Consider the following 13,260-nt stretch of genomic DNA (forward strand, 5'->3'; position numbering starts at 1 on the left):
TATCCTGCTTGTGGGCTTCTCATAGCTATTTGATTGGTCACTGTGGGGAAGAGGATGCTAGACTAGCTGTGACTTTGGTCTGGTCCAGTAGGGCTCTTCTCATGTTCTTAAACACTTTTCTCCCCCTCACGTCAAATGGCGTTAAGAACTGGGCTTGCATAAGTGTACCCTTTTTCTGCCAGTCAAGTTGATTGGGGAATATGCAGATTCTTCTGGATAGTCATTTGAACTGATCGCTTCGGGTACAAAATGTCCTGTCAAGATGTTTTGTGATTTTAGAGTCAATGTCATTCCCACAAGGTTCAGGTGGTTTTTTTTTTTTTTACAAAGTTTTTGGGCTCTTTGCAAGTCACTTCTTGCTGGAGATAACAGTTAAAGTCTGTCTTCTGATTTCAAAGGAGACTTACTAAAGCAAAAAACAAAAACTCGAGAGAACCAAGGATGATTCTCACATTATTTTCTTCTGCATGCTGAGGCGTGCTGGTGTGCCTAGTTGATAGAGATGAATTTCTGAGCATATATATTTGCAAACCCATTCTCATGTTATCTTCTAGTTACTTAGTAATTATGTTTAGATCTCAATCTTCTTTTAGAAAACTCAGAGCACCTTATATGGAACTCCCAGTCATTTCCAAAAGTGTATCCTTTTAAACATGCATGTCTTCAGGCCTAGATCCATGCCTCAAAACCTGAATTATGACCCACTTAAGGTCAGGGGATCCCAAAACTACCAGCTTCTTTTTGTGGTTGCTTTTGAACCTAGTTTTAGAGGGAGAGAGAGGAGAAAGATGGACATATGTGGTAAAGAAAAATAGGTATAGGTCCCATGTTGTAGACTGAAATGAAAGTGGAGCTCTGGGTGTGAAAAAGTTGAAGACTTATAAACTTAAAGTGGCCCAGTTGCTTCAGAATAATCTACAAGATGTGCTTTTAATAGAGGGGCAATGGAAAAAGCAGATGAGTCAAAAGCCCTTATAAATCTTTGCTGAGAGGCCAAACAGACTAACCTGCAAATTAATCTGCAGTGCATGCCTGTAGGTCAGTTGCAAAACCATATATTCAGTTTGACTTGGGAATCTGCCTAATTCCCAGAGTAAATCTTTTGGTAATGGCCATTTATGACTTGCACAAACAATTGTTGCTTTAATTTTCAAACCTCTTATGATGTGCTTTTACAATTTTCAGTGACTAAAGCCCAGTTTGATAGGGCTGAATTCCTGTTGCAGAGGCTAGTGGTATTTCATTTGAATTTCTGTCTCATTTACTGGGTTTGATGTGCTTGCAAACAAGATCACACTTGGAGTGCTATAAATAGTTGTATGCTCTGCTGCTGGAACGGTAAAGAACTGCTGTTTCAACAGTATGGTTCCCATCACTCCCAAACCCTTCTAACATTCAAGCAAGTCACAACATCCCCAAAAACATCTGTCCTTTTTCTATAATGGTGTGAGATGCAGACAGGCATAGAGCCTAAACTTTTCATTTTAGAAATTCACTGACAAACTCACAAAAAAGCAAGCAAGAAATAGTAATGGCAACAGAATTAGCATTCAAGACATTCTGAATTCAAGCTAGGGCAGGGGCTTGTTGGAAGCAGATCCACACGGTCTTTCTGGAAATACTCCGGAAAATAATCTGGCATTGTGCATGGCTCAGATTAACCTGCCCTGTTCCACCTAGCTGCTGCTGCAACTTTTAATGAGTGAATGTAGGGAAATGGTTAATACAGAATTTATTGCAGCACATACACAAGCCACACATCATTTCTCCTCCCAGTTGAATTCACACAAAAAAATGCAAAATGATAAAGTAAAAATACGTATTTATTATAGAAAGAGGTTCACATTATGTCCACTGTTGTTTCTTTGCACTTGCTCTCTCCCTATTTCTGTCTCTCTCACAAGGTCACAAAACAAATGCTAAACAACAACAAAGCCCCTTGAAGTGAAAACTTTCCCTGCTGCTTCTGTGGTTACCAGACGACAGCTGGTATAGCACAGTGGGGAGGAGAGCCTGGCTGGGAGTCCAGAGTCTGTGAGTTCAGAGTCTGTGAGTTCAAATCCCTGCTCGTGTCTCCTGGGTGTAAAGGGCTGGCTAAAGATCCCCCCCCACAGTGAGTGGCTCAGGGGTTACGTGCCCTGCCACCTGTGCAGCCGTGTGCAAGTTGCATAGTCTCAAGGAGCCCAGTTGCCCCCCGGCTGGCAGTTGTGGACAAGGAAGGGGCTGGCTTGAGCAGGCCCTAGCCAGCTGGGGAGGACTAGCCTCAGAGGGAGGCAATGGTAAACCCCGTCTGAATACCGCTTACCATGAAAACCCTATTCATAGGGTAGCCATAAGTTGGGATCGACTTGAAGGCAGTCCATTTCCATTTCTGTGGTTACCAGAACATGCTAAAAGCTATGAGGAGATCTGGCCTTCAAGGAAACAGCTCTGAGTATGCTCAGAACATATGTATGATTCTGACAGACTACCACATGGGGCAGTGCTGTTCTTCAAGCAGTCCTGGCATCCAGCCCAGGCTTAGCCATTGAACAGATAGACTAATGAACTGACTGGACTCTTCCAGAGAGATAAGAATGAGAGTAGTTTGTCAGAGCCGGAGATAACCATTTCTTCAAGGTCATGCAGACTGGAGAAAAGGAGGCTTCAGCTAAAGGAATCAACATCTTTTTCTAGAAGGAGCTCTCGCCTTGCTGCAAAGGCTAGAAAGTGCTAGATTTAGCTCGGGCAAGTAAAGTTCCCACTCACCTCTCTTTTATTTAGGGTGTCTAGGCGTGATAAGGTCAATGTGACAACTCTCCATTGCTGCTTCCATGCCTACTTTGCATCTGTACTGTATCCTGATATGCCTCATATGTTTTGAGGCTGCGTTCCTGCCAAGCCCAGTCTTCAAGTCCTGAGTCTGCTTCTCTGGTCAGGAGCCAGGATACTCACAGAGCTACAAATTCCCAGCACCCTTAACAAACTACAGTTCCCGTGATTCTTTGGAAGAAGTCATGTGTTTTAAATGTGTGTTGGATGTGCTTTAAATGTGGACATGCTGCAAGTCTATCTATGGCTAATGTACCCCTCTAGTCCTCATTTTATGTACATTTTGCATATTTTGGATTGTTGTTAACTTTGTTCTTTTTTATTATGTCTTATGTATGCTCAGTATATAGAAAAAAAATAATTAATAAAAAAACCAGAATGGCTACTAGCCACGATGGCTATGTTTTACCTCCACTGTCAGGGGCAGTGTGCCTCTGAATGCCAGTTGCTGGAAATAACAAGTGGGAAGAGTGTCAATGAGCTCATTTCCTGCTTGCAGATTTCCCAACAGCATCTGATTAGTCACTATGAGTGCAGGTTGTTGGACTAGAAGGGCCTTTGGCCAGATACAACCAGATACAGCAGGGCTCTTTATAGGTTCATGTCGCTTCAGACACACAATTCGGAGGAGTCATTTCACACATTTGGTTGTGAGCCATCAAGTAACGAGAAATCAAATGATTGTGCATGTGTCAACCAGGCCTTAGAAGAAAAGCATTCCATTGAAACAAGAGGAGCGTCATTAATGCTTACAGAGCTCACAGTTCTCTAGAGAAAGAGAAAAAGATTGCCCTGTGGATGACCTCTAAAGTACACAAAACAAGGCTATGCGACTGAAAGATCTAGGAATTTCTTCTTTTTGTAGAAAGGGGTCAGAGTCTATTGGGCTGTGTGGAATACCGTGCACAAGCAGCCAGTCTTCTGAGGTCCTTTGCCTTCCTGAAGCAACTCCCCCACCACCTGGTGATCACTCCAAGAACCTGGGCCCTTGGGAGTGGCCTCTAAAGGAACATACAGAACTGCCGTTAAGGCAAACAAACAAGACAACCATGTTGTTCTAGTGGTCAGGGCCAGCACCAGGCATGAGTGAGCCCTTGGGCACCAGACTTCAGGGGGTCCTTGGGACAGGGTCGTGATGTGTCCCAGTACCCCCCTTACAGCCAGTGCAGGCTTAAAGAGGCCCAGCCACCCCACCTCCCACATCACCATGTCAGTATGCTAGTGCACTGTGTGAGTACACACCCCATCATCCACGATGGCAGTGGGCGTGCCAACCTCTTACACCAGGCCACAGATCATGCCCTGATGGTAGCACATCACAGAGCAGCAGCTTCTTCCTCCCATACAACACCCCCAATGCAGCAAGCATGGGCTTAAATAGGCCTGCCTGCCCCTCCTCCCAAGGTGCCACATCAGAGCCCTAGTGGTCTGCATGCACATACCTGCCATCACTCAAGATGGTGGTGGGGGTGTCAGGCCGCAGATCATGCTCCTTGACATGATTCTGGTGCAGATTGCAGAGACTCACCCTCCCAGCCTATAGATTTAGGAGGGGCCCTTCTGAGCTGCAGGCCTTCGGGTCTTTGCCTGACCTGGCTGCCCACTGCCTACTAGTGGTGCCATCAGGGCAGGACTTTAGGGCAGGCAGAGGTTAGGGCCCCACTAAACAGAATGACCAGGAGGAGTCCCCAAACAGCAGTTCTGATATAACTGCAGCTTGAAGTAAACGAAGTAATACACATTACCATCTTAATTGTTTCAGATTGCCGGCCTTGGTTGTAAACTATAGCGACATTCTCTGAATCCTGATTGTGTGTGCAAGTCCTATTTCTGACTAGCAGTCCAGTACTCCTCTAACAGAGACTTCCAGTTGGGGCTTAAAACTCAGCAGTAGTGGCTGTGTACACACCAGAGTGTTAACGTGCATTTGGATGTCATGACTCCTGTGGAGAGCTCTTGACAGAGGGGCTCTGAAGAGGAGGAGGGCTGGGACCCAGGGGAAGGAACCCACTGGTCTGCAGTGTGTGTGTGTGGACAATGCCAGGGAAGATCTCTGTGGTCTGCCAAGCAACAGCCCCACCCCGGATATAAATGTAATAAATAAATAAATAAATAATAAGTGTGTGCTGCTGCCTATGAGGTGGAGTTACCAGGCAAACCCCGCCTGCCCTGACTTCAGAGCATTTGTTGTCTCCTGAACTGCCTCCTGTCCCGCTCCCTGTCATAGATGTGTCTGTGAAGAGGCGCGAGTGCTTGGAGGCAGAGCCCAGGGCTGAACTGGCTGTGGTATCTCCACCTCCATTGCCAAGGATGCACTGTTGCCTGAGCAGTTGCAAACAGACGAAGTCCACTCTCCAGCCTATTCATAGGAGTGCCCAGTTGCTTGCCCCATCCTGGCACGCAAGAAGCGTGCCGCCCTGATCCTCTTTAAGGGGCCCTTTGGGGGTATGTCAAATTGTTGCGATAACATCTTTGATTAAGTAGCCATGCCTAGTGATGCCTTGTAGAGGTCCAGGGACCTATGTGACCTGTAGTCTGATGTCTGTACCACTCGTGTATTAAGCTTCATATTAAAAGTAATGGGGAAAAAACACATTAGTGATCTTGAGTCTGATTCTGACGGGGATAGTCAGGACAGTGGGTTGCGCAGATCCATTTTTTCTGTGTGTGCTTTTGTGCACCTTCGTCCACACATCAGTACTTTCGGTTGAACTCTTTCTGTGTGTTTCCCATCCACACTCATTGATGGGATGTGTTCACACTGTGTGATGTTGTTCCCTCCCCTCAATTAGTACTCTCACGTTCTCCCTGAGTTTCAGAAACCTGAAGTCCATTGTGGGCATGTGTGCTTGTATTTGTTTACTTGTGTGTGTCGCCATTTTTTTAAAATTGTTTTTGAGATACACATTTTCCAATATACCAGACTTGCACAAAACAGTGGGTTTTTTAAAGAAACGTGTGTGTGTGTGTATGCATCTGCCTGGCCTCACACCAGCAGCCCATTGTCCTTGAGTTCCGGAAACCTGAGGTCCATTGTTGGATTATTTTTAAGATACACCAGACTTGCACAAAACAGTGAGTTTAGGAATAAAAATAATATATATGTGTGTCCTGACCAACCCCACCTACAGCTCACTGGGGAGCACTTTGTCAACGGAAGTAGGGTGTGTGGTGATAGATGGCACCCATCAAAATGCCACCACACACACTTAAAAAAACACCCACACAATGTCCTTCAGTACCCCCCCGTCGGGTAACATGAAATGTTATGTCAGTTCCCCCCATCCCCTTAACACATTATCCACAGATCAGGAAAATGTGAATTAAATTTGAGAAAGTGCGGGTTGCCCCTTCAATGAGGACAACGTTACATGGATGACACGGGAAACATGGGATGTATCAAATCCACTTTGAACTGCCACGTGAGCACAGCCAGTCTCTTGACGGTTTTTTTTTACCTTTGACCTTTAGTAGTTAAACACAGTGGGTATTGAATGGAAATCCTTACGTAGGCAAAGTGTGTCTTCTGCAGTCCCTGCTATAGTAGTCCCAGAGTATGCCCATGTGGTACTCGTATACAGTCTGTGCAGATCACCTGCCTGCATGCCTACATGGTAGTGGGAGACAGAAAGTGATGCCAGTGCATAAAACCACCACACTTCATGTTCTGCATTAAGAGAGCTGAGCAAGGGAAGCTACTGCATAGACATGCATCCAGATGGCAGCAAGATCTGTAACCTCTTGTGATATCTGATAACTGGTAAGCACCCAGTCCTGTTAATAAGAATATTTATACTTATGATTCACAGTTTGCTTCCCCACAACTACACATTCATAGTATAATTTCATTTGGCTTACTTAGCATGATTGATGTCTTGCCCCCCCCGCTCGCCCAGCTTTGCCCCCCCCCCAAATGATTGTGGTGATGAAATGGAGGGTGATACAAAATACATCATTCATTGAAACCGTCTTATGTGGGTGGTGTATGAGTGTAACTCTGTATGTTCTTATCAATATTCATGAAAGAAAAACAAGAACCAGCTGTGAATTGTTAAAACATTATTGATTGGAGTTGTTCACAGCATCTCAAAGCAAGCTCACAGCACCATCACTTTATCATTGGCTTGTTGCGCAGCTGGAGGAGCATTGCAAGAAATTTGATTGATGGGCTGAAACTCATGGTGGAGACAATGAGCCTTGGCGTTTGGTTAGGCAGATACTGGTTAGTTGGGCCAATGCCTATTTTTGATGGGACCAAAGAAATAGTTCCCAGCTGTTGGAGGTGGTTGACACTGCTCCTGGATTCTCATTCTAAAATTCCTTTTGCCAACTTTGGTTAGTTTGACAGTTATACCCACTACTGGAATATAGGGATGTAGCCACTGTCACGTCAACCCTAGTGACTTCTAGATTAAACTATTGTGGGGCTGCCATCAAGTGTAGTTTGAAAACCTGGATTGGTACAGAATGCTGCCTGTCAGCTCTATTCAGGATTCTGTTTTGCCCTATAGACCCCCAAAGATCTCAAGGGACACCTTCCCCCATGTGATCCCTTCAGGGCCCTGGTCCAGGTTGCATCCTCTTGTGAGACAAGATGGCAATCTACCAGGAGCAGGGCTCCTTCTGTTGTGGCCCTGAGCTAAGGAATGCAGTCCTTTGAGAAGCTAATTGAACTTCTTTTCTGGCCTCTCTTAGGAAATGGGTTAAGACAGGGGTTCCCAAACTGTGGTCTGTAGACCACCAGTGATCCATGAGCTTTACTCAGGTGGTCCATGACTGCATTAAATATTCATATTGATTTATTGCTTCTTTTATTCTGTTTTCTAACTCCAGGGGGTTGGACTCAATGGCCTTATAGGCCCCTTCCAACTCTACTGTTCTATGATTCTATGGTTTCTTATATTGTATTTTACTGTATTACAGTTTGAATTCTCTGCAATGCAAATTGTAATACAGAGTGGTCCAGCAAGACCCTCATCAACTTTCAAGTGGTCTGTAGGGGAAAACATTTGGGAACCGCTGGGTTAAGACATGCTTGGGAGCCTCCCATAGGCATCTGGCTGGCCACTCTGAAACAGAATATTGGATTAGATGGGCCTTTGGTCCGATCCTGCAGGGCTTTTTGTAGCTTCTCATTCTGCCATGTATTTGGAAATATACTGAAATAGTTTTATTGTTGTTTTTGCATTAGTCGTATTTGTTTTAAAATTGTAAATATTATTTCAGTTGGGTTTTTGGTATAAATTTCTTTTAATATCACCAGGCTGTGTACATATGTTGGATGGTTGTTTATAAATACTGTGTGTGTGCACGCACGAGTGCAATTTTTAAAGGTCGTTGTGGATTGCAGAATTGGATCCCTGTTCAAATGGAAGTCTGGCTGGTTGATAGAATCATTTGCACCATAAATATAAAGGTCAAAATGAAAGCAAGACTGTGAGCTGCAAATTCATTGAACTGAGTGACGCTTTGTGGGCAGAAACAGGCATTGAGTGCCACATGTGTGGCTGATGCATGCTAGTCTCTGCATCATGATGATTATTTGGTCTCCACTGACATTTGTTTTATTTTGTTTTGTTTTAATTTGGAAATAGCTCAGGGTGGCTGCATTTATCTTTTGATGCAGGTTGGAATTCATATCCCCATCCAGAGCCATGAGCTGTTGCACTCAACTAGTTTGGCTTAACAAGGGCTAGACTTGGTTCTTTTTGTGTGGCACCTGGAGATGAGTAGTCCACAGCCTCAGTGTATAAAGAGGGTGCAGATACGGGGATGTTGTATATGCAGGGCTAAGCCACTGTTAGATGGATGGGGCACAGTTACAATCAGGTCCCTTCAAGTACACTACAGTAGGGCCCCGCTTCTCAGCGCTCCGCTTTTTGGCGTTCTGCTAATATGGCACCAGTGGGGTGATCAGCTGGAGGGGGGCTGGAGCTCCCCACGCTCCAGCTGATCTCGCCAGAGGAGGGGAAGATCAGCTGTAGCGCACTACAGCTGATCTCATCTTCTGGTGCTATCAGACTCCCCCGCTGGAGCTGATCACACTGGAGGAGGGGAAGATCTACAGTTGATCTCCTCCTCCAGCGAGATCAGTGGATTAGGTTCCAGACCCCCGCGCTACAGCTGATCTGCTTTTCGGCACTTTTTGGTTTTCGGCGGGGGTCTGAACCTAACCTGCCGTATGAGTGGGGCCCTACTATATTGCCCTTGTACACTCACTTAATGGAAAGTGAAGGAAATGGCATTTGGGGTTGTAGTCGACATAACACTTTCTTCTTGTGCAATGGACCATTCTTCCCCTCTCCTTCCTCCATGAAACCTCTCTGTTTTAGGAGTTGCCCCAACCCTCCGGAGCAAATTTGAGCAGGGTGCGGGATGTGTGCAGTGGGAGGAGGGGGGTGAAGTCCCGTTGCACAAGCAGAAGTTGTTCCACTTGTGCAGTTATTTAGCTGAATATTGCCCTTGGTGTCCTTGCCAAGCAGCTGTGATATAGACCCAAATTGTCTTCTGCGTTCCAGAACCTTTCAGCAGGGGAAGGGAATGTGGTTGTCAGAAGCATATGAGTGCCAGCATTCCAGCATCTACTCCCACTTCCTTTTGTCTTACAACCATATCAGTGTGTGTGTGTTTTGGGTTTTTTGTATAAAGAGCTTGGGACTCCATATATCTGAGGTCAATCCACTGTTTCCCATTCCAGTCTTTTTTGAACATGAAAAGAGCCCTGCTGGATCAGGCCAAAACCCCATCTAGTCCATAGTTCTGTTCACACAGTGGCCATCCAGGTGCCTATAGAAAGCCTGCAAGCAAAACTTGAGGGAAAGAGTGGTCTCTCTGCTTGCATATCCCGAAAGCCTGCAACAAAACGTGAGGGGAAGCGTGCTCTCCCTACTTGCAGTTCCCAGCAACTGGTATCCAGAGGCATACTATCTCTCTAAGATCAGCTGAAGGGTTCCCTTTGAAGATACATATGCCACATCAGAGCAGCTAGGGTCATTTATTCAGGGGGTTTTAGTGGCTACCTTCAAGCTGGAATCTTGTCAAAACTTTTTTTAAAAAAATGTTGCCCCAGTTGGGCTGGTTTTTGGGACCCTAAAAGAGTTAGGAGTGTTATATGCGCTGTAGTTTGGCAACATCTGGAGGACCAAAGGTTCCCCACTCCTGTTAATATGCTATGTTTTGAGCTATTAATAATAAAATTTCTTTTGTGATCTGTTGTTGTTTGTTCCAAGCCTTTGGGTTCAGCCAAAGCTATACATTAAAATAGAATCAGTATGTTATCCAGAAGTGACTGGTGGGCCTTTTCTCTCCTTTTACAAAAACTGGCAAATTGGTTGGAACTGATTAATAGCTCAAAACACATAACACATCTTGTAAGACATTTTCAAAAAGATAAAGCCATTGCTACTGAGTACCTTGCAGGAAAATGTATTACCAACTAACCACAAGAAACAGATCTCTATGCGTCTACTGCTATTTCAGTCATGTCTTGCTTATGGGCTTCCCATTGGGTTAAGGTTGGCCTCTGTGCGAATAAAATGCTGGACTAGATAGGCCTTTGGTCTGATGCAGCAGGGCTCTTATGTTTTTAAGTCTCTTTGAAGGTCTCTTTGAAATTGAACCAGAGTCCTCCATTCTGCAGTTTTCAGGAGTCCTGTGAAAAGTACCACCCCTATGTAATAATAGATGGACTTGTGACTGTTGTACATATTTACAATGTCCGCATTTGTCCATATTTACAATGGAGCACACATAACTAAAGCAAACACCAAAATGGGCTATCAAACAAGCTACTTGTTGAACAGTTTTCTGAGGAGTTTATTTCTGTTTGATAGGTTTCAATATTAGGACATATTGCACAGTCAAATTTCATCCAGCCCTCAGTCTCCTCCAGACCTTTGTGACACCTCCCCACTGCCCATCATCCATTTAGTGGGAAGAAGCTGAAAGGGAAAGGGGCTTGGATATTGTGCACAGCATGAACTTTTATAATTTTTTCATGTGCTACAACCATGGTGAAACAGCATTGTCTTTCATAGATCCTATCTCTTATTTTGCTGTACAATATATAAAATGATACTTGTATAATAAAAGATATGGAATAGATCACACAGTGATTGCTCAGTTTTCTGTGTTAGGATGATTCTGCACTATCAGGAGGTTTTTTATCTAGAAGAGGGGTTCCCAAACTGTGGTTCATGAGTTTTGTTCAGGTGGTCGATGGAAGACAACTTATCAATTGCATTAAATATTTGTATAGATTTTAATTGTATTTTTATTGCTGCTTTTGTTTCTTATCTTGTATTTTTTGTATTACAATCTGAATTTGATGCTGTAATACAATAAAATGCAATATTTAAGAAATAAGAGAAGCAATACAAACACAATTGAATATCATACAGCATCTAGCACAGCACGTTACAATAGCTACAACAGACAGAAAATCATTAAGTGCTCTACCAAGACCCTCAATCGTTTTCAAGTGGTTCATGGGGAAAAAACGTTTGGGGACCACTGGTCTGGAGTCTTCCTTGCTGCTGGTTTCTGTTGTGAATGGAGACAAGCAACTGTTTTGACGCTTTGAGGAGAAAGCAAAGAGCTGGGGGTGGGGAGAAATTATCCATGCACAGGACCTGTCATGTATCAGGACCATATCTGTCTTGCAGGCTCCCAGCTTGACTCTGTGGATCTAAATCAGAGGGATAGTAAGTAGTGACTGAAAAGAAAGGTGGCACCATACCTTGTGGGATTTTGTACAATACTTCCCTTGTTTGACTGTGCCACCTGTGATACCCCTATGGTTCATCAGGTTTGCTGTGTTTATCAAAAAGAGATCAGCACAATCATAGTTGCTGTTATAGAACCCCTTGCAGGCATAGTCTGTTGGAATGTATGAGGTTCAACTCCAACTTGGTGGGTTGAGGCTGCATGGGGTTAATAAGGGTAGCTAGAGAGAGCTAGACCTCTTGCTGGTTGAGGCTATACCTATCCCTTTGGTCCTGCCGTCTCTTCCCTTCCTGCTAGGCTGATAAGCAAAGGAATGTTGATCTCAGTTCCTTCCCGCCTTTCTCAGTGTTCTCTTTCTCTCGAGAGGGGAGCAGACATCTTCTCTTTGTCTCTCCTCTCAACCAGGATGAGGGCGAGTACTGGGACCAGTGTTCGCTGCTCCAGCATAGACTAGTTAGCTAGTTATAGAACTGTTTCCTATCAAGCATGTACTTTCAGTATAAAGTAGTTGTTTCTTATTTTAAAGCTTAAAGTCTCTGTCTGACTAATTTGCAGGGAAGGTAGAATCTTAGCGAAGATTCAAACACACACACTAAGCTCGTTCAATACTCTCCATTCCGCAGCGCTACGCGACTTTGATACGCATCTCAATAGAGAGCAATTCCGGCATAGTCTAGGAAACTTGCCTTGTACACCTTGCCTGCTGGCCTCATGTGGCAATTGCGTCCCAGTGAAAAGTTCTGCATATGCATTTCTTTGTGGGTTGAACTCCTTGGAGGAAAGAATGCTACACTGAAACGGGCACTGGGGGAGTCCCTGATCATGGCTTATTAGGCTCTCAGCTTGCTAGGCTATCCATCTCCTCTTAGTGAAATGGGGCATGCAGCATCTGCTAATATTCTTGGATCTAAATTGTAAGAACTGGCGGCCAAATTTCCCCCCCAAAGAGATCTTTCTGCTTATGAATGTGATTTGTCTCCCTTTTGATCTAAGAGCAAGCCTGTTCAGGGTTAAGAGTCATGGTCTACTTTGGCTGGAAGATAATTTAATTAGATTCCTCTTGGGTGGTAGCAGCTGTGTGCTATGGTGACATCCTCAAAGATAGTTCATTGCTGTGGAGCTTTCTGTTATTATGTGTGCATCAAGTGTGTCTTCTCTGGACCTCTTGAGAGGAGATCCAGCCAGTGAATGTAGCTTTTTATCATGAGCTAATGGTTTGTGATCTAGAACTTACTGCTTTGGGTTTGATCCATGCCTCTTCATATGGAAATTATTATAATACTCCACTTTTATCTAGCAAAAAGATGGGGAACCTTTGGCCCTCCAGATGCTGTTGGACTCCACCTCCCAGCATGGAGATGCAGTGATGAGGAGAAGGACACCTGTTGCTTCTTCATCTGTTGGACAAATCTGTCCATTTCAGTTCTCCAAGTTTCTCATTTTTCCCATCTTAAATTTGGTTCTTATATTGCTCGTAGATTTTGGCAACAACTTACAATTTTTTTAAAAATCCTGATGAACATTTGTCAGTAGTTTAGCGCAAATTTCTCATATCAACACATTTTTGTGTGCAGTTTTGACTAATGTATACATTTTTGCAAGCAACTTTCCCTGATATAATGCATTTTATGTTATTTTCCCTAATATATGCATTTATATTCACACTTTACCCTAGTATACGCATTTTTGTACATATTACTTGGCTGGAGAAGTGCACTGCAGAAT

At 44.1% G+C, this 13,260-nt stretch overlaps 1 protein-coding gene across 6 annotated transcripts in view; it reads left to right on the forward strand.

The window, feature by feature from the left end:
- Nucleotides 1–13,260, forward strand: part of RHBDL3 (rhomboid like 3) — a 196,510-nt gene that overhangs the window by 111,652 nt on the left and 71,598 nt on the right. The gene's annotated exons all lie outside the window — the stretch shown is intronic.

The sequence above is a fragment of the Rhineura floridana genome, chromosome 3 (genome assembly GCF_030035675.1).
Source record: "Rhineura floridana isolate rRhiFlo1 chromosome 3, rRhiFlo1.hap2, whole genome shotgun sequence".
Taxonomy (NCBI): domain Eukaryota; kingdom Metazoa; phylum Chordata; class Lepidosauria; order Squamata; family Rhineuridae; genus Rhineura; species Rhineura floridana.